This window comes from Equus caballus, chromosome 27 (genome assembly GCF_041296265.1).
Source record: "Equus caballus isolate H_3958 breed thoroughbred chromosome 27, TB-T2T, whole genome shotgun sequence".
Taxonomy (NCBI): Eukaryota; Metazoa; Chordata; class Mammalia; order Perissodactyla; family Equidae; genus Equus; species Equus caballus.
In genome coordinates, this window is record NC_091710.1 from 24921706 (window position 1) to 24946643 (window position 24938).

At 44.4% G+C, this 24938-nt stretch overlaps 1 long non-coding RNA gene across 2 annotated transcripts; it reads left to right on the forward strand.

The window, feature by feature from the left end:
- Nucleotides 1–6181: 6181 nt before the first annotated feature.
- LOC106782664 (uncharacterized) lies at nucleotides 6182–21099 on the forward strand. 2 transcript variants are annotated; one of them, XR_002804359.2, is made up of 4 exons: nucleotides 6182–6315; nucleotides 6989–7386; nucleotides 11467–11612; nucleotides 20071–21099. It is a non-coding gene; the product is annotated as an uncharacterized lncRNA (long non-coding RNA). The 2 variants fall into 2 exon arrangements; XR_002804358.2 differs by having other exon boundaries at nucleotides 11467–11654; nucleotides 20071–20663.
- The last annotated feature ends 3839 nt before the right edge of the window (nucleotides 21100–24938 follow it).

Here is a 24938-nt window from a genome sequence, read left to right on the forward strand (position 1 = left end):
GAAATCCAGGACCAAGACTGGCTTCAGGTTCAGCTGGATTCAGCCGTTCAACAATGGCATCAAGGATCCAGTTTCTTTTCGTCTCTTGGCTCTGCCTTCTGTAGAATTAGCTTTCTTCTAATCCGTCTGATCCTACATTTCATACTGCCCCTTCCAAGTCCAGGGGGAAAAGACCAACATACCCAGAGACTTCCTAGAGGAGTGAGGACATTTCATGCCCAGAAAACTACCAAATTTTCCCCAAGCTCACTGGCTTGAATGTGGTCACATCCCTACCCGTGAACCAATTTCAGTGGTTTTGATTAGATTATGCCAAAACTATTTTCCCCAGACTTAGAAGCAGAAAATGGAGCTGATTTTCCACAAAGCACATAGACAGAGGAGTAGATTCCCTAAATTAAAAGCAGGATAATTATCATATTACCAAAAAGTAGAAAGAATGGGTGTTCAGGAGGCAATCACGATGTAAAGTATCACAGATGAGAGTTTTCAAGGGGGAGAAAGTGGTCAAGAGCAGTAAAAACAGAGAGATTAAGGGACACCTAAGTTGAGTGGGTGTGTTTTGTATAGTAGTGGTGGGGGCGGGGGTAGGGGGGAAGCGAGGGGTGGAGAGTCCAATTATAAATTCTTCCTGGAAATCGTAGTCCCAGAAGGGAATTGAACCACGCATAGGCCATGTGAATTCCCAGAAGGGAGTGGAACCATGATAGTATATGGGTGTGTGTGTGTGTGTGTGTGTGTGTATGTATGTATGTGTGCTGGCACACTTTGCACACATTAGGAAGGGGGTGGTGTGCCCGGCCAAGGGAGAGTCTTGCAGAGATCTGCAGGCAAGACTGAGAGCACACCCTGACAGGGAAGAGCAGGAATTCAGTGGAAGTGGCAAGAGAGGAGGAGCTGTGAACCAAGGCCACATCCTAGCAGTTTTCAGAAGGGCCACACTGAGCCACTTGGACATCATTGCGAAGATATGGGAACCAATGGAGGGCTCCAAGCAGGGGCTGGCACGGCCACCTTGAAGTTTAGAAAAATCACTCTGGCGTGGGGATGCAATGAAGGAGCAAGGGAGCAGGCTGCAAGAACAGGGGAGAGGCTGTCGCAGGTATCTGGGAGGCCTCAGCCAAGGTGGTGGTGGCAAGGGATGGAGAAAGGAGGACAGAGTGAGGATATTAGAGAGGATAGGACAGCAGGACTGGGGAGTGGTTGTAAGTGCAGGGTGAGGAGGGGAGACAGCCTGGACATGAGGGCAGGGCTGGACATCCCTGGCCACCGTCAAGATGTAGGACCCTACCATAACTCTCCTCCACTCCCCAACCCATTCATCTTCTGCTGAGATGCCAGCAATGTCACCCATGCTGCCACCATCAGGGTGACTAACTACTAATTGCAGAAAGGAAATTGCATATACACATGTGGGAAATGCTTCAGGCTCCAGCTGGCTCCACAGGTGGGGGGACGGGGGAGGGGGGGTTGTTGAGCTCAGACAGGAAGGAACTAAAGGGGAGAGATGCTCCCAATTAAATGGAGATTTCTTTCACATAAAAATGCAAGTGGAAGAGAATTTTGCCCCAAGGAGCAGCTGGAGCAGAAGAACAGGATCCTAAGTCTTCATTTTGGAGGCAGCTCCCTGAGTGGCCAGTAATTTTTCTTCTTGAAGGTGAAATGTTTGCAGTCCCTGCTCCAAGAACTTGGACCCCACGTCCTATTTCTTGCAGACTTTTGGCTTTTGTCAAATGGGAGATGCTGGAATCCTTTCCGCAGGAGACCAGACCAAGTTGCACTCTTGGCCTCGCTTCCCTGGCTCTGGCTCCAGTTTTGAGGGGAGAGGAAAGGGCTGGGAGACGGATGGAGTGGAGAACTCACAGGGGGATGAGGGAGGAGGAATGGAACACCCTTCCCAACAGCCCCTGGATGGAAGGACGGGAAGGGAGTCCTGGCAAAACAGCTAATCCTCTGCCTCTGGTTTCTCGCTCAGCATCCACAGCCTGGAGTTTCGACCCTTATCTGACTCCAGGGGAAGGGGAGGAGGAGTTGCTGATGGAGCTTGTTTCCAGGACCTGCTCAGCCAAAATACAGGCCACCAATCTGGAAAACACAAGCCCTTGGCTGACCACAGCCACCTGCCTCCGCCCACACAAGCGAGGCGACTCCATTTGTCTCTCCAGGATACTGTCCACTTTCAACCCTGATGTCCAAGAAAAGAGGATCAGGGAGCTGGAGTTAGCTGGAGAACGCCAATGCTCAACACATTGGCCTTCTCTCGGCCCTGAAGAAGCAGTAGAATCTGCAAAGAGGCCAACTAGAAGTCGTGGTCACTATTTTCAGAAGATGCTCAAGGAAATCTCTTCTTCAATCTAAAAACCTCTCCACCCAATCACCAGGAAGGCCACAAGGTCAAAAGTGGCCTTTTTGCTCACACTCCGCCCTTTCTTCCCCCTCACTGAGCACCAAGAATAACTTCCTGCTGGGGGTGAGGGTGGGTAAAAAAAGATTTAATTACAGTTTCTGTTTCTGACCTCACTCTCCCACCCCCGGGAGCCGCCATGTTGCCCTGCCTGGCTGTGGTGGTGTCAATGAAAGGGCACCGTCCTGGCTGACACTACCACAGGCCAAGGTGCCACCCAGAGAGAGCCTCAGGGCTGGAGGGTTCTCTCCAAGGCTAAGCTCACTCATTCTCACAGCAAGTCCTGAGCAATCTCTGGTAATACCAGAAAATGTGGTCTTGGGGTACCTTCTTAAGACTCCTAAGGCAAGATGGAAGAGGCTTCTAAGTCTCTGAAGAGAAAGTAATTTTTCCCTTGGATATCTCCAGGCCAGCATTGTCATCTCCTGCAATTTCCAGATCTCACCAATGACCCTGTCCCCTAGCCCCACCCCCACCACATTCTTGCTGCTCTGTGGCTGTCCACTAGCACTGCTTCATGCTGACTGCTTTCCACACCCAGTTCTCAGCAGCATCAGATGGGGCCTCATGTGTGCGGCCTGCCCTTCACCGTTGATAAGCCAGGGGCACACAACATCTCTGGGTCCTCCACCACTCTGAGCCTCACCTCCAGCTTCCGGAAGAAAATTTTTACAAATCCAATATTCACCAAGCAAACATTCTTCAAGTCCAACTCTGCCCTCCACCAGCCCTTACCTATCCTCTTAAATTCTAAGAAGCAGGTGAGGAGAGCCCTTCTCCCCACAAAGCCCCCTAAACGGCTCAGAAACCCCTTCTAGTCTGGTCATCAGATGTTTCTGAAAACCATTGCTGAGCCAGGAGGAACATCTACGGAGCCTTGTGAAAATCATTTTTCTGGTTTGGGACCTTACCCACCAGGATTCCGTTAGCCGCCTTTGTTGTCCAAGAATTTGAGTTAGGAATCTCTCCAGGAGGTAGGAGGGTGATTAAAACAAAGAAGAGAATAAAAGCTTTTAGACATGGCCCGGCCGTGCCAAGAACAGCTTCAGAGGCTTACAAGTGCTCACAGGACCATCAAAGGCAAGCCGGCACCGATAGCTCTGTTTGTTGACTCGGTGAAATACTCCATCTCAGGGTTATTGCCATTGAAAACATCTCTTCTATCTGGAATCTTTTCTACACCAAGTGCACAATTGCTTCATTCATCTCTTCAGAGGAATCTGTCACCAAATCCATAAGCTGCCTCCGCCAGCAGGCGGGGCAGGATACCAACTTGCCCAACCTCCGCCCACTGGGATGAGCCAAGGATGCAGTTCCTGTGTTCGTAAAGCCCCAGATTCTCTCCTATCCTGTGGGTGGCACCCTCCAGCCTCCCCACCATCTTGTCCCAGCCCGCCTGGCTCTCATCAAGAATCGAGGCAAGGGGAGAGGGGTGGACGCAGGAATTTCCATCTCAATCAACATTCACGGAGAATGGCATAAACAAACGATGTGCTCCTACGCCCAAGAAAGGAAAACTAACCTTATAGTCTCCTTCTACGTGCCAGAGGTGTGCTATGTCACACATTTGATCTTTACAACAACCCAGTGAGGTTGTTGTTTTATAGAGGAGAAAATTGCCCAAGGTCACAGTGGCAAGAGAAGGGCTTGAAAGCAACTCCCACCAGCTGATGGCAAGACTGTGGGGAGACCACTAAGAATCTGCGCTTCGGGTCACCTGTCTCTACACTGAGAGTAGCACTGGTCCCTCCCCTCTCCATCTCCCAGCCCTGTGGAGGGGAAACCAAGTGCAGCATGTGAGTCTAAGTGCTTTGTAAGCAGGAAAGCAATATCCAAATGTTAATGGGCTGTGACTTCCTCAAGGGCAGTGGGGTCTTCTACTTTATCTTTGTGTCCCCAGCACCCAGATCAGTGCCTGAGACAGAATCAGCCCTCTGCTGACGCTGGAGTGGAATGAAGCCATGCCCATACCACGTCCCAAGGAGAGCAGTGAGGAGACCTCCCGGAGGTCTGGACGGGGTAGGGTATGGACTGGGAGGAGTGACAGGGAAGCCAGACATCACAGAGCAGACCACCTGACCAAAGAATGAGCACACAGTTGCGGGGAGTGGTGCAGATAAGGGAACCCCGCCCCTCTGCCACAAGGCTAGTCTGTCAGGTCAGCCAAATCCACTGAAGCCATACTGGAAGAACCTTGTGACCCTCTCACAAGAGGTAAGAGTTGAACTGATGCCCGGCACACTCCCCGGAGAGCTGAGCCCCCACAAGTTGGGAGTGGGGCAGGCAGAGGGGTGATGCCTGCCTGGTGCCAGCCTTGAAGAAACCCCGTGGCTCCTGACAGAAGGGCAGAACCTGATACCTGGGTTTGACTAAGAGCAAAAAAGAGCAGGTGCTCTGGGCAGGTTTCAGTTTGGGGGTGGGGAGAGGATGGAGAGAAAACAGGGGAGGAAGTTCTAGATTTGGGGTCTCTCAGGAAATCCCCGCAGACCCACCACATCAGCCTCGCAGGGAGGGAGTCTCCTGCCCCAGGCACAGACATTCCTGTCACCTCCTGGGGAGGCCTCCTCTGCCCCCTGCCGAGAGAGCTCTTTGAATCCCCAGGGCACCTTGTCTGTAAGCATTTTATGGCTCTAACGGCTTTCTGCCTTTGGTTGCAGGCATTTGCACTCCTGTCTCCTCTTCCTTAAGGAACCAATGTGGGGTGGGGGGGGCCTTATTATTCTGCGTCCCTCTCAGCAGCTCCCACAGCGCCCAGTGCCTGGCATGTGCTCCACAGACACACGAAGAAATGAAGGCGGGTACAGGAGAGGAAGGGGACAAGAGGACAGAGGAAGGTCAGAATGGCCTGCTTCACCAATTGCCCCCTGCCCTGCCATCCACCGCCAACTCCAGGCCCCACGATGGCCCACCAGGGCACCAGACCATGTGCAAGGTGGGCAGCAGGCTGGGTTTCAGGCAGAGCGGAGGCCCGCTGGGCTCCTCGAGGTCTGGCCTCGCCTCAGGCCTCCGCCCAGGTGGGAAGCACTCCTGCAGCCATTGCATCTGCACGGCCATAATTGAGCCTCTCTCTCTAGAGTGATTTGTGTGTCAAAAATACGCCAAGACTGTAAATCAGGTGGTAGGAAGCTCTGTCTCCTGTTTTGCTGCTCAACCAAAGGGAGACAGACTGTACTGCCACGGGCTCCCAGATCTGGAAAACCACATCTGATTTCAGAGGAGGTTTTTAACAGGCATTAACAGGGGCCAGTGCTGGGGAGCAGGGCTCCCAGCTCTCCCTCCCTGGCCCAGCCACCTCCTCCCAGCTGGGGGGCTTAGCCGGCGGGGGACCTGAAAGCCAGGTGCCTAACAAACCCTGGTGTTCAATAGCAGCTGCTCCAGCTCCTCCCCAGGAGGCTCCGGAGGGGAATTTTCCACTGCCCAGTTCCATTTAGCTCTGCCTGCCTGTGCTGCTGCCTTGACTCTTCCCAGTGAGAGCAGGAAGGTGGGGACCGGCACAGAGTCTCCCCATCCAAAGGGGCTGCCACCGGCCAGAGGTGTCCGTGGGAGGCGGGTGGGACAGAGGAGTAGGTGTTGTTTGTTTCCTGTGCCCTGGCCCTACCTCACTATTCTCTGAACCTGGAACGCTGGGTGTGTGGAGGTGCTGTGAGTGGGAACCAGGCCACCTTTTGAGTAGGGAGGAGAGAATCAAGGCCCTGGTTGCAGGGAGTGGGGACAGAAGGCGATAAGTCTCCCCCTCCCCGTGTCCCTCCCTTTCTCAGGATGTCTGAGAGATGCCCAGCGTGGGTGGGTGCTCCCTCCCCCCTGCCTCCGCTCCTCCTCCTCCCCGGAACTGCCGCCTCCTCCGCCTGAGTGGCTGATGCCCTCTGGGTTCTGTTTTCATTCCAGGCTGTGGATCCGGTCGTGGGAAGCAGGTAGGAAACCATGATTCTGGGGGTTAAATGAAGAATTATATTTAGTGCTCACAGAAAGCCAAATATTGGGTTAGCAGCCAGGAATGGAGAGGGAAAAAACCCAAAGCAAACAGCAGAGGAAAGAAATTCCTACCAAACAAGGTCCCTATTCATTCTTCCAGTCCCAGGTGCAGGGGCCTGCAGGGGTGAGACCTGCCGAATGTACGTAGCCCCTCCTGTGCTCATGGCTGTGGAGACACAAGGAGCATGCAGACCCGGACTTTGATGAGACCCCAAACTCAGATCCTGCATTGCCTGTCCCCAAGGGGCCAAGGGACTCTCAGCCCTCAGCCCAAAGGCTGTCGATATCTCTACTGGCAAGAGTACCCCAGAGCTCACTACGTTGGTTGGTCCTAAAGCCTTTGGGAGCCAGAGGTGGGATGGGGAGGAGGAGCAAAGTGAAAGGTTCCTGGTTTGACCTTGAATAAGTGATTTAATCTCCCTGGGCCTCATGTATGGAGTGCAGGGGTTGGATTATGGTTTCACAGGTGTAACATCCTGTTATTCTGTGTCTGCCTAAAACAAATAAGAGTGTGAGCAAGGTTATGACAGCAGTACCCATCTGTTACTGTGAGCGTTGAAGGTGAGGCCTGGAGAGATAAAGCCATGTGCTTCAGCTCGTTCTCCCCCTCAGCTTTCTGTGCCTCAGCCCTCCACAGAGAAGACTGCTAGGCCTGAGCTGACTCCCCTGGAAACCCCAGACTCCAGTGACGTGCTTCTGGAACCTGCTCAGACAAAGTTAGGTAAGAGCCTGGGCAGTGGGTGGGTTGCAACACCCAGCCTGGCTGACCAGAAAGCTGAAGAGGACTGGAAGTTCAAGAAGAAGTAGAGAGGAGGTGGAGAGAGAGAAAGGGCAGAAGGAGGAGACATCGAAGACCTCCCGAACATCTTCTGTGGGATCTCAGAGAAGGCAAAGCTCACCCTCCTGACTCCAGGACTCATTTGTGTCCAGCCACTGAATTATCTACTTGTTACCCCTCCTGTGGATCTCTCCCGAGGGAAAGATCTACCTTGGAAGGCTGGTAATAAAAGGTAATAAAAGATCTCTAAGGCAGAAATTGCTAGTCAGGGGGTAAAGAACTGAAATCTGACCAACCAGAAGAAAGGAAAGACTGCAATTCCTTACTCCCAGGCCTGTCTGTCTTTCTCTATGAGTCTGTATTTATTTCTCATATGCTTGACTCTCTCTGCTTCCCACCTCCTAGTTTTCTCAAAGGGGCCAAGCTTCTGGGCACCCGCACACTCTGTGAGCTAGAGATGCCGACCTGAGGACTAGCATTTCCTGTATGCTGATGAATGTCCACCCCAAAGAGCTCCAGCGCAAGGGTCGCCCTGTCTACTGGGTTATCCCCAATCCCTCCCTGTCTGCCCAGCTTCCATGCCTCATCAGCAGGGATTCAAAAACACGTATTTGTCAGACAAGTCCTGGGATCACAACCTTAGGAAAGGATGTGCAGAGCCAGCCACTGACAAAATTGTGAAATCAAATGAATTCCCACAAATCTGCTTCTCTTGCATTCCTTAAGCTCAGTAAATTGCACCACCTTCCACCAGTTTTCCAGAAACCAAAAATCATCTTTAACATCCATTCAATCTGCCACCTCCTATTTATCTCCCAAATATATTCCTACAATCTTGCCACCCCCACTATCACTGCCCTTGTGGGGCCTTGCCATGTCTCACTCAGATTACTGAAATTCTCTCCTAGCTGGTAACCCTGGTTTTGTGCAACTCTTCTTCATTCCATCCTCTGTAGTTTAGCTAGAGAAATATTTCTAAAATGCATATATAGAAAATAATTCCACTTGCTGTATGCAATTTTTTGTCGTCCATCCGCTAACTAGAGGACAAAGTCTGAGTTTGTTTGCAAGCACAAAGCTTTCCATCAGCTGAACCCAGCTTGTCTACCACCATTTTCCTGGTCTCCAGCCAGGACTGGTGACAGTTCCCTCAACAGGTCCTGCTGGAAGATTCCAGTCAAGACAGAGTGCTAAAATTGGTGTAGCCACTATGGAAAACTATATGGAGATTCCTCAAAAAATTAAAAATGAAACCACTATATGATCCAGAAATTCCACTTCTGTATATTTATCCGAAGGAAACGAAGTTATATCTCAAAAAGATTTCTGCACCCTTCATGGTCATTGCAGCAATATTTATAATAGCCAAGACATGGAACTAAACTAAGTTTTCACTGGCAGATGAATGGATAAAGAAAATGTGGTGTGTGTGTGTACATATATATGTTTATGTACACATGTGGTGTGTGTGTATATATACACACACACACACACAGAATGGAATATTATTTGGGAAAAAAAAGAAAAGGAAATCCTACCATTTGTGACAACATAGGTGGACCTTGAAGACATTAGATAAGTGAAATAAGCCAGACAGAAAAAGGCAAATACCGTACAATCTCACTTACATGTGGAACCTAAAAATTTCAAACTCATAGATTCAGAGAACAGACTGGTGGTTGCCAGAGGTGGGGGTGGGGAGTAGCGAAATTGGTGAAGGCCGTCAAAAGGTACAAACTTCCAGTTACAAGATAAATAAGTCCTGGGGATGTCATGTACAGCATGGTGACGATAGTTAACAATAGTGTATTGTATGTTTGAACTTTGCTAAGCAAGTAGACCTTAAAAGTTCTTACCACAATAAAAAAATCTTTATCTATGTATGGCAATGGATGTTAGCTAGACTTATGGTGATCATTTCACAATATATACATATATCATATCATTCTGTTGTATACCTGAAACTAATATAAGATTATATGTCAATTACGTCTCAATGAAAAAAAATGGTGTGTTGAGTTCTCTATTCCAACCACAAAGCCATGATGAATAAAACCCATTTTAAAAGATAATCCAACACACATAGCTCGGCTCAAAAACAAGACTACTATCTCTGCGAACCATAAGTAGAACAGAGACAGAAATCACTGAATCGGGCTGTGACAGGTGCTGCTGGGTTCTGGGTCCCAGTGGTAGCCATAAGCTAGGCTCCTGTAGGGTACTGGGGACTGAAACTTCTCTTTTGTTGTTACAAAGGTCAAGTGTGGTTACCTTTGAAAGGGTAGTGACTGGCAGGAGCAGCAGGGGCTTCCGGAGGCTCAGAATGTTCTCTCTCCTGATCTGGGTGCTCATTATGCAGGGGCGCTCACTCGTGAAAACTCATCCAGGTGTTCACTTATGATTTGTGTGCTTTCTCTACATATGTTATACTTCAATAAAAAGGTTGACTTTAAAAAATGTTTTCCTGGGAGACGGGACTAGAGCCAGATTATGGCTTGAAACCAAGGACCAGATTTTTGCTTCCTTATGCATGAAAAGAGGCCGGGAAAAGAGTAGAGCTGCCAGCCAGCTACCAGAGGTTCAGCTTTCAGATGCTCTGGGCCAGGATAGGTGAGGCAGGAGGGTGAGAATAGAGGACAGCCTTGCAATAAGGAGCCATGCCAAGCTGCCTGCTGGCTGCACATCTGCAGTGGCATTATCCTAGTACAGGAGCAGAAACCATGAGCCAACACAGAAGACCTTGTTCTGGAACAATTTGGGCTTAGGAGAAAACCACAAATCTGTAAATCGCACAACAGGAAGAGGGGGAAAAAGACAAAAACAAAACAAATCAGGAGGGGAAAAGACTGCCATTCAAAATGGATCTGCAACCAAAATTCCAAAACACATCTTAAAAACTGAAGTCCAAGGCTAAGAAAGATAGTATAATCAACAAACAACATGAATTCGTTCCAGCTGATATCAATCTATAGAGTAATATGGAAAAGACGGTCAAAGGTATTTACATTGCTCAAAGAAATCATGAAGATGGAACAATTTTTTAAAAAAGAAGCAAGAAGTATTAGATGAAAACAGGTAGAAATGGAACAAGAACAAATGGGCATAAAAACCAATTAGGGGAAAAAAATTGATTGGAACTCTTAGAAATAAAAAACAGTTATTGGATTTTTTTTTTAAGCCTTGAGATTCAGGTTAAACTCAAAATTGAGTGCAGTCAAAGAGAAAAAATGATGAATTGGAAGATAGTAAGTAAAATCATCCAAAACGCAGTAGAAAGAGGCAAAGAGGGAAAAATAATAAAAGGCAAGTGAAGACATGAAGTCAGTTGAGGCACTCTAGCCTGTCCAGGGGTGATCTAGAAGAGAGGGGAGAAAGTGGTCATATGTTTTGTTTTTTGTTCTTTTGTTTTTGTTTCTATCAGTGTTCTTACCACCTCCTTCTAAACTCTTCTGGTACCAGAGATTTAGAAAGCAGATTAGATACTGGAGTCGTTTTCTTCCTGCGGTGGAGGCAGTAGGTGTCCAGGCTTGAATTGATAATCAAAGGTCTCTCACCCTAAAAGATATTTGGCCCAGATGGTTTTAGAAACTTGTTTTCTTGAACCTGTAAGGCACAAATAAACTCTCTCTTAAAAGAACGTTTTCAGTTCCTGCGGCAGTTGTCCTCCCAAATCCTTCCTCTGATAAGATTTTTCAGGCACACAGGATCACCCAGCTACAGGCCACATCCCCAACCTCCCTTGCAAATAGGTGTGGCCAAAGGACTAATCCTCACCTTTAACTATCAGCAGAAGGGGTGCTACTGCTCCATCACTTGCTATATTAATTCCCTAGGGCTGCTGGAAAGAAGTACGACACCACAAGCAGGGTGACTTAAACAACAGAAATTTATTCTCTCACAGTTCTGGAGGCTAGAAGTCTGAGATCAAGATATCAGGGTTGGTTCCTTCCAAGGGTTGTAAGGGAAAATTTGTTCCACCCCTCTCTCCTAGTTTGCTAGCAATCTTTGCTCTTCCTTGGCTGATCTCTGTCTTCATGTTCATGTGGCATTCTCTCTGTGGTGTATCTGTATCCAAATTTCTCCTTTTTATAAGGACACTGGTCACATTGGATTAGGGGTCTACCTACTCGAGTACCACTTCATCTTAACTAAGCATATCTGCAATGACACTATTTCCAAATAAAGTCACATCCTGCAGTACTGAGGGTTAGGACTTCAGCATATGAATTTGGGGGAACACAATACTTGCTTGAAAGGAAGTTGATTGCCCTCCACTTTCTCTATTTTCCCCTTCCTACGGGCTGGAACACAGATGTGGAGCTGAGCCACCTTTGGCCACGTAGATGAAGACACCTTAGAAGATGGCAGAGACACAAAATGGAAAAGCCCTGGGTCTCCATAAGATGACATGGTGGACATCTGCCCTGCCAGTCTGGACCATTCATTTCCAGACTATGAGTGAGAAATATGCTTCCATCTTATTTAAGCAACTGTATTTGGGTGGGTTTTTTTGGTTTTTTTTGTGGTTGTTGTTGTTGTTATCGGAGCTTAGTTTTTACTCTAACAAATACAGCTACCCAACTCACTTTATGAGAATCTTAACTTTAATACCAAAACTCAATAAGCACACAGTATGCCAAAAAAATTGTAGAGCAATATCATTTATGATCATAAATGCAGGGCTTCTAAATAAAATACTAGCAAATTAAATTCAGGGAACTAAATTTATAAAATCAAGCATGACCTAGTTGTGTTTATCTCAATAATTCAAGAATGGAATGGCTCAACATAAAATCTATTAAAGTACACTACTTTAACAGATTAAAGGGAAAAAACCCACTTAATCAACAGAATAGTGATTCAATCAATCAGAAAAAATATTTGCTAAAATTCAACACTCATACAATTGGGTGTGTAAACATGGAGTGTATAATTAATGATGTGAAGGAATTATTGCTAAATCTGTTTGATAATGATACTAGGGTTGTTTATTTTTCTTTTTTTAAAGAATTCTTCTAGGAATACATACTGAAATATTTACAGATAATGTGATGTAATGTCTGGCGTTTGTTTCAAATAACACAGAAAGGGGAGAAGTTAGCAGAGGTATAGATAGAAGAAGATTGCCCATAAGCTAAGTTATTGAGGCTGTGTAATTGGCAGACAGAGGTTTATTATACCAGTCTGCCTACTTTTGTGAGTGTTTTAATTTTCCTTTAATGAAGAGTTAAGAAAATTCACACTCAAGCATGACTTTAAAAGAAAATAGGAACACAAGTCAAAGTCTTTAACCTGACAAAAGTCATCTATCAAAATGAGAGTAAAAATCACTTTTGTTGTGAAACTTAAAAGCATTGCCATTAAAGTCAAGAACCAGACGAAGATGTTGTTATAACTGCTTCTACTCAATGTGGTACTAGAAGTCCTAGCCAAAACGATAAAAGAAGAAAAGAAAGAAGACATATGAGAGTTGGAGGTTGACGGAGAAACGAAACTATCCTTATGTACAGATAATACGATAGTATATAGAAAATCCAAAAAACCTGACAAACTATTAAAATTAATAGTAGAGCTCAGCAAGGAAATCTAGTTTTAAAAAATTGATATTCACAGTAACAAAAATGATCCATATCCAGGAGTGATTCTAATAAAAGATGCGTTTTCTGAAGAAAATTACAAACATTATTAAAGGACCTAAAAAAATACTTGAATAAATGGATAGATACATCATGTTTATGGGTAGAAAGATTCATTCTTGTAAAGATATCAATTATACCAAAATTAATACATTGATACAATGCAATTCCAATCAAAATCCCACTAGATATTTCTTGTAACTTGACAAGCTTATCCTAAAACTCATGTGAAAGATCCAGTGTCAAGAAAAACTAAACAATTTTGAAGAGCAAGGTGAGAGAACTTGCCCTACCAGGTGTCAAAACTTCTTCTAAATCCTTGGGAGTTAATCCAATAAGATAACTGAGGAGGAATAGACAAACAGACCAATGAAACAGAATAAACAGCCCAGAAACCCCATATCTTTGGAAACTTGATATATGATAGAGGAGAGATCCCTAAACATCAGTAGAGAAAGAATGAATTATTTGGTAAATGTACTAGGACACTGGTGATTCACCTGGAAAAAAAAATTAAATGTTAACTTCACACTATACAGAAAACATAAATTCCAGGTGTTCAAAAGACATTATAAATATAAAAAAAAAACCCTGAAAACGTTTAGAAGAAAATATAAGAGGAAAAAAAGAGAGTAAATATAGGAGGATACCATTATGGCCTCAGGATTGAAAAGGATTACTTAAATAAAACACAAGAGCCTGATCCATAAAGAAAAAAGCTTGATAAATTTGACTATAATAAAATGTAAAACTACGGTTTAAATGAGAGAAAATTTCTAAAAATTTAAAAGCAAGACAAGGACCAGGAGAAGATGTGTGCAGCACACACTGTGACGCAGAGATTAGCATCTATGTTTTATAAGGACTTCTTAAAGATCAACCTAAGAGAGGTTCCAGTTCCAGCAAGAGAGAGCGAGCTTGCCCTGACTTGTCTCTCTCATTGAATCCAACTACAAACCCCACACAGACTGCACGGAGCAGCAGGCTATCTGAGGACACTGAAAAGTCAATGGTAATAGGCTGACTGGAGACGGATACCAGAGTTCAAAGTTCTACCCAATCACGGGTGAGGTTACCAGGTTTTTTCCTTCAGTATCACCTGGCCTGAAGGACGCCCAAAACCCAGAAGTACACACCACATGAGGACGGAAAGAGCTCCAAGAGAAACCTTCTTTTTCTGGTCCAAGGGTGGAGAAAGGGGACTGTTGAGGGTCAGAAAGAGTTCTTATTTTGTTTTTTATTTTGTTCGCTTTGTTTGCTCTCTCCCACTCCAGTCCCCAGGCAATACTGAAGTGGAGGCATGATGTTGGCAGGTGCCAAAACTCTGAGGGACACAGAGGGGCTGGGGTCTCCAGAGTGTGGGGCAAATTCCCATTATTACTCTCTGATTTGAATGATTGCAGATTTCTTATCAGATATCATGGAGGCCAGAAGGAGGAGGAACGACATAGTCAAAGTGCTCAAAGGAAAAAAACGGTGCACCAAGAATTCTATATTCAAGTCAATGCAATCTCAATCAAAATTCCAGCTGTGTTTTTTGTCAGAAATGGACAGGCTGATCCTAAAATTCATATGGAATTGCAAGGGACCTTTAATAGCCAAACAAATTTTGAAAAAGAGGAACAAAGTTCGAGGACTCCTACTTGCAGATTTCAAAACTTACTGCAAAGCTATAGTAATCAAAACAGTGTGATACTAGCATAAGGATAAACATATAGATCAAAGGAATAGAACTGAGAGTCCAGAAATAAACCCATATATCCATAGTCAATTGATTTTTGACAAGGGTGTCAAGACCATTCAATAGGGAAAGAATAGCCTTCAACAAGTGGCACTGGGACAACAGATAGCCAGATGCAAAAGAATGAAGTTGGGCCTTTACCTCACATCACATGCAAAAATTAAGTCAAAATGGACCAGAGACCCAAATATAAGTGCTAAAACAATAAATCTCTTAGAATAAAACATAGGCATAAATCTCATGGTCTTAGATTTGGTAATGGAGTCTAAGATATGACGCAAAAGGTACAAGCAACAAAATAAAAAATAAATTAGACTTTATCAAAATGAAAAACTTTTGTCCATCAAAAGACACTATCAAGACAATGAAAAGACAACTACAGATTGGGAGAAAATATTTATATATCATTTATCTAGAAACAAAAATATAGAAAGAACTGGTGCAACTCAACAACAAAAAGACAAATAACCCAATTCAAAAATGAGCAAAAGATTTGAATAGCTATTTCTCCAAAGAAGATAAACAAATGGCCAATAAACACATGAAAAGATGCTCAACATCACTAACCATTAGGGGAATGCAAGTCAAAATCACAATGAGATACCACTTCACACCCATTAGGGTGGCTATAATAAAATAAAATAAACAGAAAATAGCAAGTGTTGGTAAGAATGGGGAAAAACTGGAACCCTCATACATTGCTGGTGGGAATGTAAAATGGTGCAGCCGCCGTGAAAAACAGTTTGGCAGTTCTTCAAAATGTTAAACATGGAGTTATTACATGACCTAGCAATTCCATTCCTAGATATATATCCAAGAGAATTGAAAACAGGTGTCCAAACAAAAACTTTTACACGAATGTTCACAGCAGCACTATTCATAATAACTAAAAAAGTGAAAACAACCCAAATATCCATCAACTGATGAATGGATAAACAAAATGTGATTTATCTATACAATGGAACGTTATTCAATCATAGAAAAGAATGAAGTATTGATACATGCTACAATGCAGATAAACCTTGAAAACATTACACCAAGTGAAAGAAGCCAAACATAAAAGGTGACGTGTTGTATGATTCCATTTATACGAAATGTCCAGAATAGGCAAATCCGTACAGACAGAGAGCTGACTAGTGGTTGCCAGGGGCTGGGGGATTGGGAAATGGGGAGCATTTCTTTTTGCTTCTTTTTGGTGTGATGAAAATGTTGTGAAGTTAGGTGATGGTTGCATAATATTATGAATGTACTAAAAGCCACTGAATTGCACACGTTAAAATGGTGAATTATATGTTATGCGAATTTTGTCTCCAAAAAAAAAGAATTTCTGTATCCAGTGAAAATATTCTTCAAGAATCAGAGTGAAATAAAGATATTCTCAAATAAAGGAAAACTAAGAGAATTTGTCATCGGCAGACTTGTTCTAAAATAAATGTTAAAGAAAGTTCTTCAGATGGAAGGAAAATGATACCTGAAAGAAACTTAGAACATCAGGAATGAAGAAAGAAAAACAGAAATGGTAAAAATCTGGTTAAATATAAATATCATATAATATAAAATCTGATCAAATATAATACAGAGGGGCTGGCCCCGTGGCACAGTGGTTATGTTCGGCACACTCTGTCTCAGCAGCCCAGGCTTGGTTCCCAGGTGTTACATCAGTCATCAGCAGTCATGCTGTGGCAGTGACCCAGATACAAAATAAAGGAAGATTGGCACAGACATTAGCTCAGGGAGAACCTTCCTCAAGCAAAAAGAGGAAGATTTCCAACAGATGTTAGCTCAGGGCAAATCTTCCTCAGGGGAAAAAAAAAAAAAAAAATATATATATATATATATATATATATGTAACAGAAATATATTCTTCTCTTGAGTTCTTCAAAATATGTATGACACTTGACAGCAAAAATTATAACATAGTTCAGTGAATTTTTGGTGTGTATAGATGTATACATATGACAACTACAAGAAGAAGCGGGAAGGGTAGAGGGACCTAAATGGTGGTAAGCTTTCTACATTCTATACGAAGTGGTAAACTATTAACTTTAAATAGACTGTGAAACATTAAGTGTACATATTGTAGTCCCTGGAGCAAACACTAAAACTTTTTGTAACAAATTATACAAAGAGGTATAGTTAAAAACTCAACAGATAAAATAAAATGAGATACAAAATACTAAAAAAAGTATACCTAATTTCAAACATATCAATATTTATATGAAATGAAAGTGGTCTAAAAGACAGAGATTGTCAGATTAGATTTTAGAACAAACAACAAGACCCAACTATTTGCTGTCTACAACTTTATAATATAGGTAAGTTAAAAGTAAAAGAATGGAAAAAGATATCCTGTGCAAACACTAATTAAGAGAAAGCTGGAGTGGCTGTATGTTCTTTGTTTTTGTTTTATTTTGTGTGAGGAAGATTGTCGCTGAGCTAACATCTGTGCCAATCTCTCTCTATTTCATGTGAGATGCCAGCGTGGCTTGAGGAGCAGTGCTAGGTCCACACCCGGGATCCAAATCTGCAAACCCCAGACCACCAAAACAGAGTGCATGAATTTAATCACTACACCACAGCGCTGACCTTGAGTGGCTGTATTAATAGAGACTGCATAGCAAGGATAATTTCCAGGAATAAGGAGGGGAATACATAATAATAAAAGAGTCAATTCACCAAGAAGACTTAACTATTTTAAACATATATGCACCTAACAAAAGAGTATCAAAATACATGCAGCACACACTGATAGAACTAAAAGGAGAACTAGACAAATCCACAATTATATATGGAGGCTTCAACATTACTCTCTCAGTAACTGATAGGACAAGCCAACAGAAGATAGGCAAAGGTAAAGAAAAACAACTATTCTATCCACCAACTGGATCCAAGTGATCTTTTCAGAATACTCCACCCAACAAGAACAGAGTATACGTTCTCAAGTGCACACAGAACATTCACTATGATAGATTATCTCTGGAGTCATAAAACAAACCTTAATAAATGTAATAGACTTGCAATTATACAAAGTATATTCTCTGACCATAATGGAATTGAACCAGCAATCAATAACAGAAACATAACTGGGAAACCTCCAAACACTTGGAAATTAAACAACATAATAATCCTTGGGTCAAAGAGGAAGTCTCAAGGGAAACTAGAAAATACTTTGAACTGAATAAAAATACAACGTATCAGAATGTGTGGGTTGCAGATGAAGCAGTGCTTAGAGGGTAATGTACACTATTAAATGTTTATATTTGAAGTGAAGAAAGATCTCAAGTCAATATCCTAAGCTCTCACTCTAAGAAACTCAAAAAAGAAGAGCAAAGTAAACCCAAGACAATCAGAAGGCAAGAAAGAATAAAAACAAGAAAGAAACCCATGGAATTAAAGACAAAACCCTTGAAATTAAAGAAAAAAAACAAAAGGAAACATCGTGATGAAACTAAAAGCTGATTCTTTGAAAATTTCAATAAAGTTAATAAATCTACGCAGGCTAACAAAAAAAGCGGGAAGGTGGTGGGAGAGAGGACGGAAGTTACCAATATCTGGAACAAAGGAGAGGATCTCACCCTATACCCGACAGATGTTGAAAGAGTAAGAGAAGACTGCTAACGACGTTACACAAATAAATTTAACTAAATAAATGAACCAATTCTTGAAAGCCACAGATTACTAAAGCTTACCTAAAAAGAGATAGATAATCCAGATAGTCCCACAGCTATTAAAGAAATTGGATTCATAGTTTAAAGTATTCTGATAGTTTCTTGGGATAATGAAACTGTTCTGTATCCCAATTGCTGTGGGGGTTACATAAATCTTTACATGTGTTTAAACTCAGAACTGCTATCCCTCTCCTCAAAAAGTCAATTTTACTCTAATTCTTAAAATTAAAAAATCAATTCAGAAAAAGCCAAATAAACAAATAGCAAAGTGGATGAAAGTAAATAGCAAACTCACAGAAGAAACAAACAAAACTGTGAAGATGTTCAGCTTCCCTAGTAATCAGGAGATGCAATTAAAATAACAATGAGAAGCCGTTTGGTATCCACAGTTTGATCATATAGCAAGTACAGTCGTGCATCAAGTGACAACAGGAATACTTTCTGAGAAATGCATTGTTAGGTGATTTTGTGGTTGTGCAAACATCATAGAGTGTACTGCAGGGGAACATAATTTGCCACCCCAAAATGTGTCTCTTTAACATGAGGATTATTTTAGGCTAATTTGTTTAAGAAACAAAAGACTCAGAAAGTTTTTCTTGTTATCTCCTCCTTAACTGCCTAAAAAATTTTAGGTTAAAAAAAACCTGTCTCAGGAAATGAGATATCACCTTAGTATAACGTCAACCATGTGTTGAACAGGGAGGGACCTAGAAAAGCCTGTTTGCTGGGCTCCCCTCTGTGTTCTTCTCTTTCTGTGTGGCCAAACACTTGTTTTGCAAACGTTTGCTCCTTTTCACCTACCTGTGAATTGCCTTTGAAGTCCCTGACTCTCCCCACCCCCACACCTTCTTTTGTCTTTAGCTGAGGAGGGTGTTTAAGGTGAGGGCTTCTGCCATTTTGGTGAGTTACTTGGTTTTCCTGGGTTTCTCCCATGTATACATGTTCTTAAACTTGTGTTTGCTTTTCTCCTGTTACTCTGTCTCATGTCAATTTAATTCTTAGACCAGCCAGAAGAACCTAGAAGAGTAGAGGAAAATTTCTTCCTTGCCTACAGTACTTACGCAAACCTAGATGGTCTAGCCTACTGCACATCTAGGCCACATGGTACTAATCTTACGGGACCACCATCGTGTTGCAGTCCGCTGATGACTGAAACATCATTTTGCAGTGCATGAGTGTATTGGGACGATGCAGACCAATAGGACTCTCAATCACTGCTGGTAGCAGTACAGCTGGCCAATCCCTTGGAGTGGAATTTCCCAAGATGAAGCTAAAAATGGGCCTGCCCTTCCCCCCAGCAATGCACCTTCTAAAATTCTCGTAGGAACACAAAAAACAACATGCCCAAGAAAGTGCACTGCAGCATTGTCTGTATGAGCAAAACATTTTTAAAGGCTAGAGAATTAATACATGGTGTATTATTCATACAATGGAATACCATACAATATTTTAAGCTCTATTTCATGATATGCTATTTTGAATAAATGAACTTATGGCATCAACACAGATAAAATCCCAAGGACAGGATGTTGACTGCAAGAGCAAGGTGTAAAAATGACACTATTTAAATAAAGTTTGAAAACACACAAAACAATGCTATATATTGTTGATGGATATACACAAATGCTCTGATAGTATAAAAACACAGCTGAGATGTAAACACAATCCACCATGGGTGCTACCTCAGGGAAATGCAGGAATGTGCTCAGGGTGGAATACACTAGGGGACATCAACTGTATCTGTAATTTCCTTTTTTTTTTTTTTTAAGAAAAACAAAGCCAGCAAGTCAAAATAACGGAATTCAGTGGAGATGGATGGTTGGATGGTGGATTCACGGGATTTCATTACGTTATTCTTTGTATTTTTTTAGATATTTGAAGTGTTTCATGATCACGATAAGAATTACCGCCACCCACAGTATCCATCGCAGTGGGCAGAGCCCGTGGCAGTGAGCATGCAGCTTGGCTCCCCAGCTCTGGTCCCATCTCTACTGCTCTGGAGCTATGGCACTTGGAAAAGTTTCTTCGCTTCTCAAGCCTCAGTGTCCTCATCTGTAAAATAAGGATAATAATAGGACTTTCCTTAGAGTATTTTTGTGAGGCTTACATGAGTTAAAATGTAAGGTGCTTAGTGTAATGCTGGGCACACAACGAGTACAACATAAGCATCAGATTTTTCTTCCTATTTCTCAACCTGTGACACTCAGCTGTCATCTCTGTGAAACTTTCCAGGACACTGTCCCCATGTCTAATCCATCTATCAAGACTGGGCCAAGGAGAACTGGGCGCTCCATCCTGACTTCCACCTTGCTTAATTGTGTAGCATAACTATTTGTCTGTCTGTCTGCCTGACTATACTGCTCTCTTATTTATCTTTGTGTCCCTGATGTCTGGCAATGATAGGAATGTAAGAATCATTGTGGATGACTGAAAGAACAAACAAAAAAATGAACAAGTGAACGTCCCTCCTGTCTCCAGTGCATCCACTAGTGTTTTCTCCCATCCCCCCTCCTCTTTCCAGGCGCCCTGGACTATTAGACTGGCTTAAGTCCCTCCAATCACAGAAGAAATACTTGACCAAGAGTCATTACTCTAAACAAACACTCTTTCGGGGTTGTAAAAGAAACCCATATGTAGAAGGCAAGGTTAACACAAAGGAAAGAGTCTCTAATGGTAGAATCTAAGATTCTAAGGCACGCACGTGTGCACACGCACACACACCATCTATCTCTGCTCAGAGGGATTATCTCAGCAAGTGAGACATATTGGAAGGTAATGTGGGAACAGAGCTCTCAGGGAAAAAGTTGTGAATGTTCTTTGAAGAGTTGTGCGTGAGTCACATTTTTAAAAAACACAAATCATATTCCTAGTGAATAAAAGAATGTTTTTAATTTACTGGAGGACCTGGCTAGTTAAATCTTATTGTGAACTCTTTATTAAAGACTGAAGTAAGGAATTCTTTTGTTAAGTAAATATTCAGGCCCTTCCTTGCCAAAGAGCTTTTGAAATCTTTGCTGTAATTATGCTGATGTTTTCTGTGTTTATATGTTAAATGCCTAGAGCTTAATTGTTAATGGGTAAATAAGAGGAGCCACACGGTCCTTGCCAAGAGAGGCCCAAGAACCAGGGCTGTAAGAACAATGGTTCCGCGGGGCTCCCCTGGAGGGGGTGAAAGGCAGTAGGGTAAGCCAGCGGCTTGGGCTCTTCTCTGTAGGCACGGCTCCTACGGGGCCCGGGGAAGAGACAGACCTGGGGGTGACAACGAAGGCTACTGTCAGGTCGTGGGCCTGGGCCTGAACGAAGGTGTCTGCAGGGCCCTATCCAGCCCACGTTTTGTTTTTCTGCACCGTCAATAGGTCAAGAATTCCTGCTGCCCTCAAGAAAACCAACCGGAGAATTATGACACTGTAGGAATAACTGGCAACCAGATGACGGGCCGAGGGCTGAGGTCCTGGGCTGGTCTCTCAAGGCATTGGCCCGGTTGGAATTCCACAGCCACCCGCTCGTGAGCTCTGCAGCTATTAAAGCTTAGGCATGTAATTTAACCTTTCCTCGAGGTCCTTCTCAGCATACTGGGGATAAAGGGACCTACTTCACAAGGGTTTCATGAAAATTAAATAAATTAGCATGTAGAAAAATGCTTAGAACCATGACTGGCATATAGTAAGTGCTATATAAATTAAATATTTAACTGAGAGTTAAATAAACATTGTGTTAGGTTTCCAGATATCAAGTTGATCTGGAACAGAGGTGCAACCAACACCTTGCTTGTGGATCGTTTGCAGCGTTCCAGTGAATTGGTCCTCCTTCACATCGATGCATATTTAAATACAGTGTAGTCTTTCTAGTCTCTGCAGTGCATCCTCCAAAAGATTATATGCCCAGGATAAGAACTTGTGAGGATGATAAATAGAAGATAAAAACAACAACAAACACGCACATAGAGACACATATTGGGTTGGTGGTTACCAGAGGGGAAGGGGGCAGGAAGGCGGGGGAAAGGGGTGACTAGGCACATGTGTGTGGTGATGGATGGTAATTAGTCTTTGGGTGGTGAACATGATGTAACCTACACAGAAATCAAAATATAATGATGTACACCTGAAATTTACATAGTTATAAACCAATATTACTTCAATAAGGAAAAAAAAGAATTTGTGAGAAAACTTCTGTGTACTTTTATTGAAAGCCCAACCCGGCATGTTAAGATCAACCCTGTCTTCATCTTCATCTTGGAGCTTCTCCCCCTTTAGGGACTGGGGTCTTGGCAGAAGCAGGCTGGGACCTGCTGAGCCTGCCAGGGTATCTCCAAGAAAACCTTAGCTATTCTAGGCAGAGGAACCTCAAATCCAAGTCAGCAGATCAGTTGCAAGAAAGGAGTTGAGTGGAAGTCTCTCTGTTTGCCAAGGGAGCCTGTTCCAGGTTTGAAGTGGGGAGAGGAGCAGAGGGTACTCAGAGGAAGCAGGCTTGAGGCAGACACAGTCGGCTAAGGCGGGGTAGTTCCTTCCAGATCCTAGTCCTTCAGATGGATAGAACGTGGTCAGAGATCAGCTTCTCACATAAGTAGCAGGAAACATGCTCTCAAGACTAACTAGACTCAAAACTTCAGAGTTGAAAAGGGGTGTTTCAACCCTCAGCTATGAGCAGCTAGCCAGGACCTAAGAGTTTCCGTGTTTCTAGGCAGCAGGCCCCTGGGTTCCCAGCATCACTGAACCTACTTAGGTCCTGGTTACTTAGGTACTACTTAGTACTTAGGTGCTTAGCACCTTCTAATAGGTACTCCCTGGGAGCACAGCCGTGGACCGCGATCTACAGGGAAGGCACAGCCACACCTATAATCTCCCTGGATCCCCACAACCAGATGTCTGGTGCCAACAGAGGATGCCTTTAGAGCATTTGACAGCAGAGGAAGCAGACACTCACGGTGACTAATGCCACACCCAGGGCCACATAGCTACTAACGGCTTAGACAAATGCCTGAGCATCCAGATCCCGGATGCCGTTCACCAGACGCTGCTACACTCCGTCTCTTTTCTGAGGGATCCCCAAGGGAAAGATGAAAAACAAGTGCTCTGCTCCTCGTGTGAGCACCAGGACATGGTGCCCAGTCTTCCCTGTAGAACCAGGGCCACGTTCAGTTGAAGGCAGGTCAGTGACAACCACACGCAGACGATGGTGCTCAGTGAGCCCCTCCTTCTTCTGCAGTCACCCTCACCCCTTGTCTGTTCCCACTCTGGCCTAGGCGCCTGGAAGAGCCCCGGCCCGCAGCCCGTGATCTGCCTTCGGGAGAGCAGCACTTTCTTTTCTCTGCAGCTTCAGAAACAACCGGTCCAGCTCAACAACCAGAGGTGGAGTCCCCAGATGCCCCAACACTTCCATCTGCCTGGGCTGCTGGGAAGGGAAGGTTGCTCTCAGAGGCGCTGAAGACCATACTCCAGGAGGCGCTGGCACATTCTGTGGTGTGACCAAGCGTCGGCTCCCTTTGTCGTGTGAGGGGGACTGGCTCACACGGCAGATACTGCGGCCTCTCTTGCAAGACCCTCTGAGGAAGCCAGGAAGAGATGCCCAAGTCAGGGAGGGAGGAGACCCCATGGAGCAAGGACCCCTCACGGCTGAGGAATTTATTAGAAACAAAGAGCTTGAACTTGGAAAGGGCCTTGAACATTGCAGGGTTCAGTCCAGGAAACTGGCTGAGGAGCCTTGGAGCAAGAGACCGAAACCAGCCAAGTTGGGGACGGAAGAGAAGGAAAGGGCTGAAGAGTGAACAGAAAGACAAAGAACAGGCAGTTCCAGAGAGCCAAGAACGCAAATCACTTGCAGACGCCGGTGCGATGCTCCGCCAAGACTCCTGTGGGAGTGCCTGTCACTGTGGGCTCAGGCACGTCTGCACGTCACAGTGAGTGTGAGCCTGTGTGTGTAAACGTCCCCGATGAATCATCCCATGTGTGTAATGATCCTGTCGGCTCATGAATCATTCAGTGTGTGTCAGAGCCAGGGGGCGTGTGTGTGTGTGTGTGTGTGTGTGTGTGTGTGTGTGTGTGTTCGTTCCAGTGCACAAGTCCGTGAGGCTGCCCGGGCCGGAGTGACACTGGAATGTGAATGAAAGCCAGACAACGCAGCGGAGGGCAGAGCACTCCTGGGGTGAAGCTGTGTTTAAAGGGCACCACGCTTCATTCACACCGTACATCACACACCACATTTCTGAACCCAGTCCAGAGAAAGCCATCTGTCCCTCCTTCCTGCCGAAACAGCCCCATGGAGGTGCGGTGTTAAATTCTTCAGGCTTGCGGAGTTGTTTTCAGAGTTAGAGATGGCCACAGTCTCAGAATCCTAAATCTCAACTCCTTCGTTTTACAGAGAGAGGGACTGTGGCAGAGAAAGCCGACACTGTGATCCCAGAGTCGCAAAGCTGCCTCGTAGCAGAGCCAGGTGCCACTGGAGTGTCCTGACCGCCCCCCACCCCATTTCCCCCCTCAGTCCTCAGTCTACCCACACAGAGTGGGTCCTTCTTCCTCGGGGATAAGATCACTTCTTTTTACTAAAATGCACTCAGACTCTCTCATGGAATGAAACATGTCATATCCTAAAGGCTGGAGTCGATGAATAACCTCAAAGGCAAAGCTGGGACATCCCGGCCAGCTAGCCATGGACTCTGAGTCATTCGACCTCTTCTCCTAGTCAGGAGGAGCCCTCTGGGAGAGCCATTCTGGGGCTTCTGTGTCCATAACCGGCCAGGTCC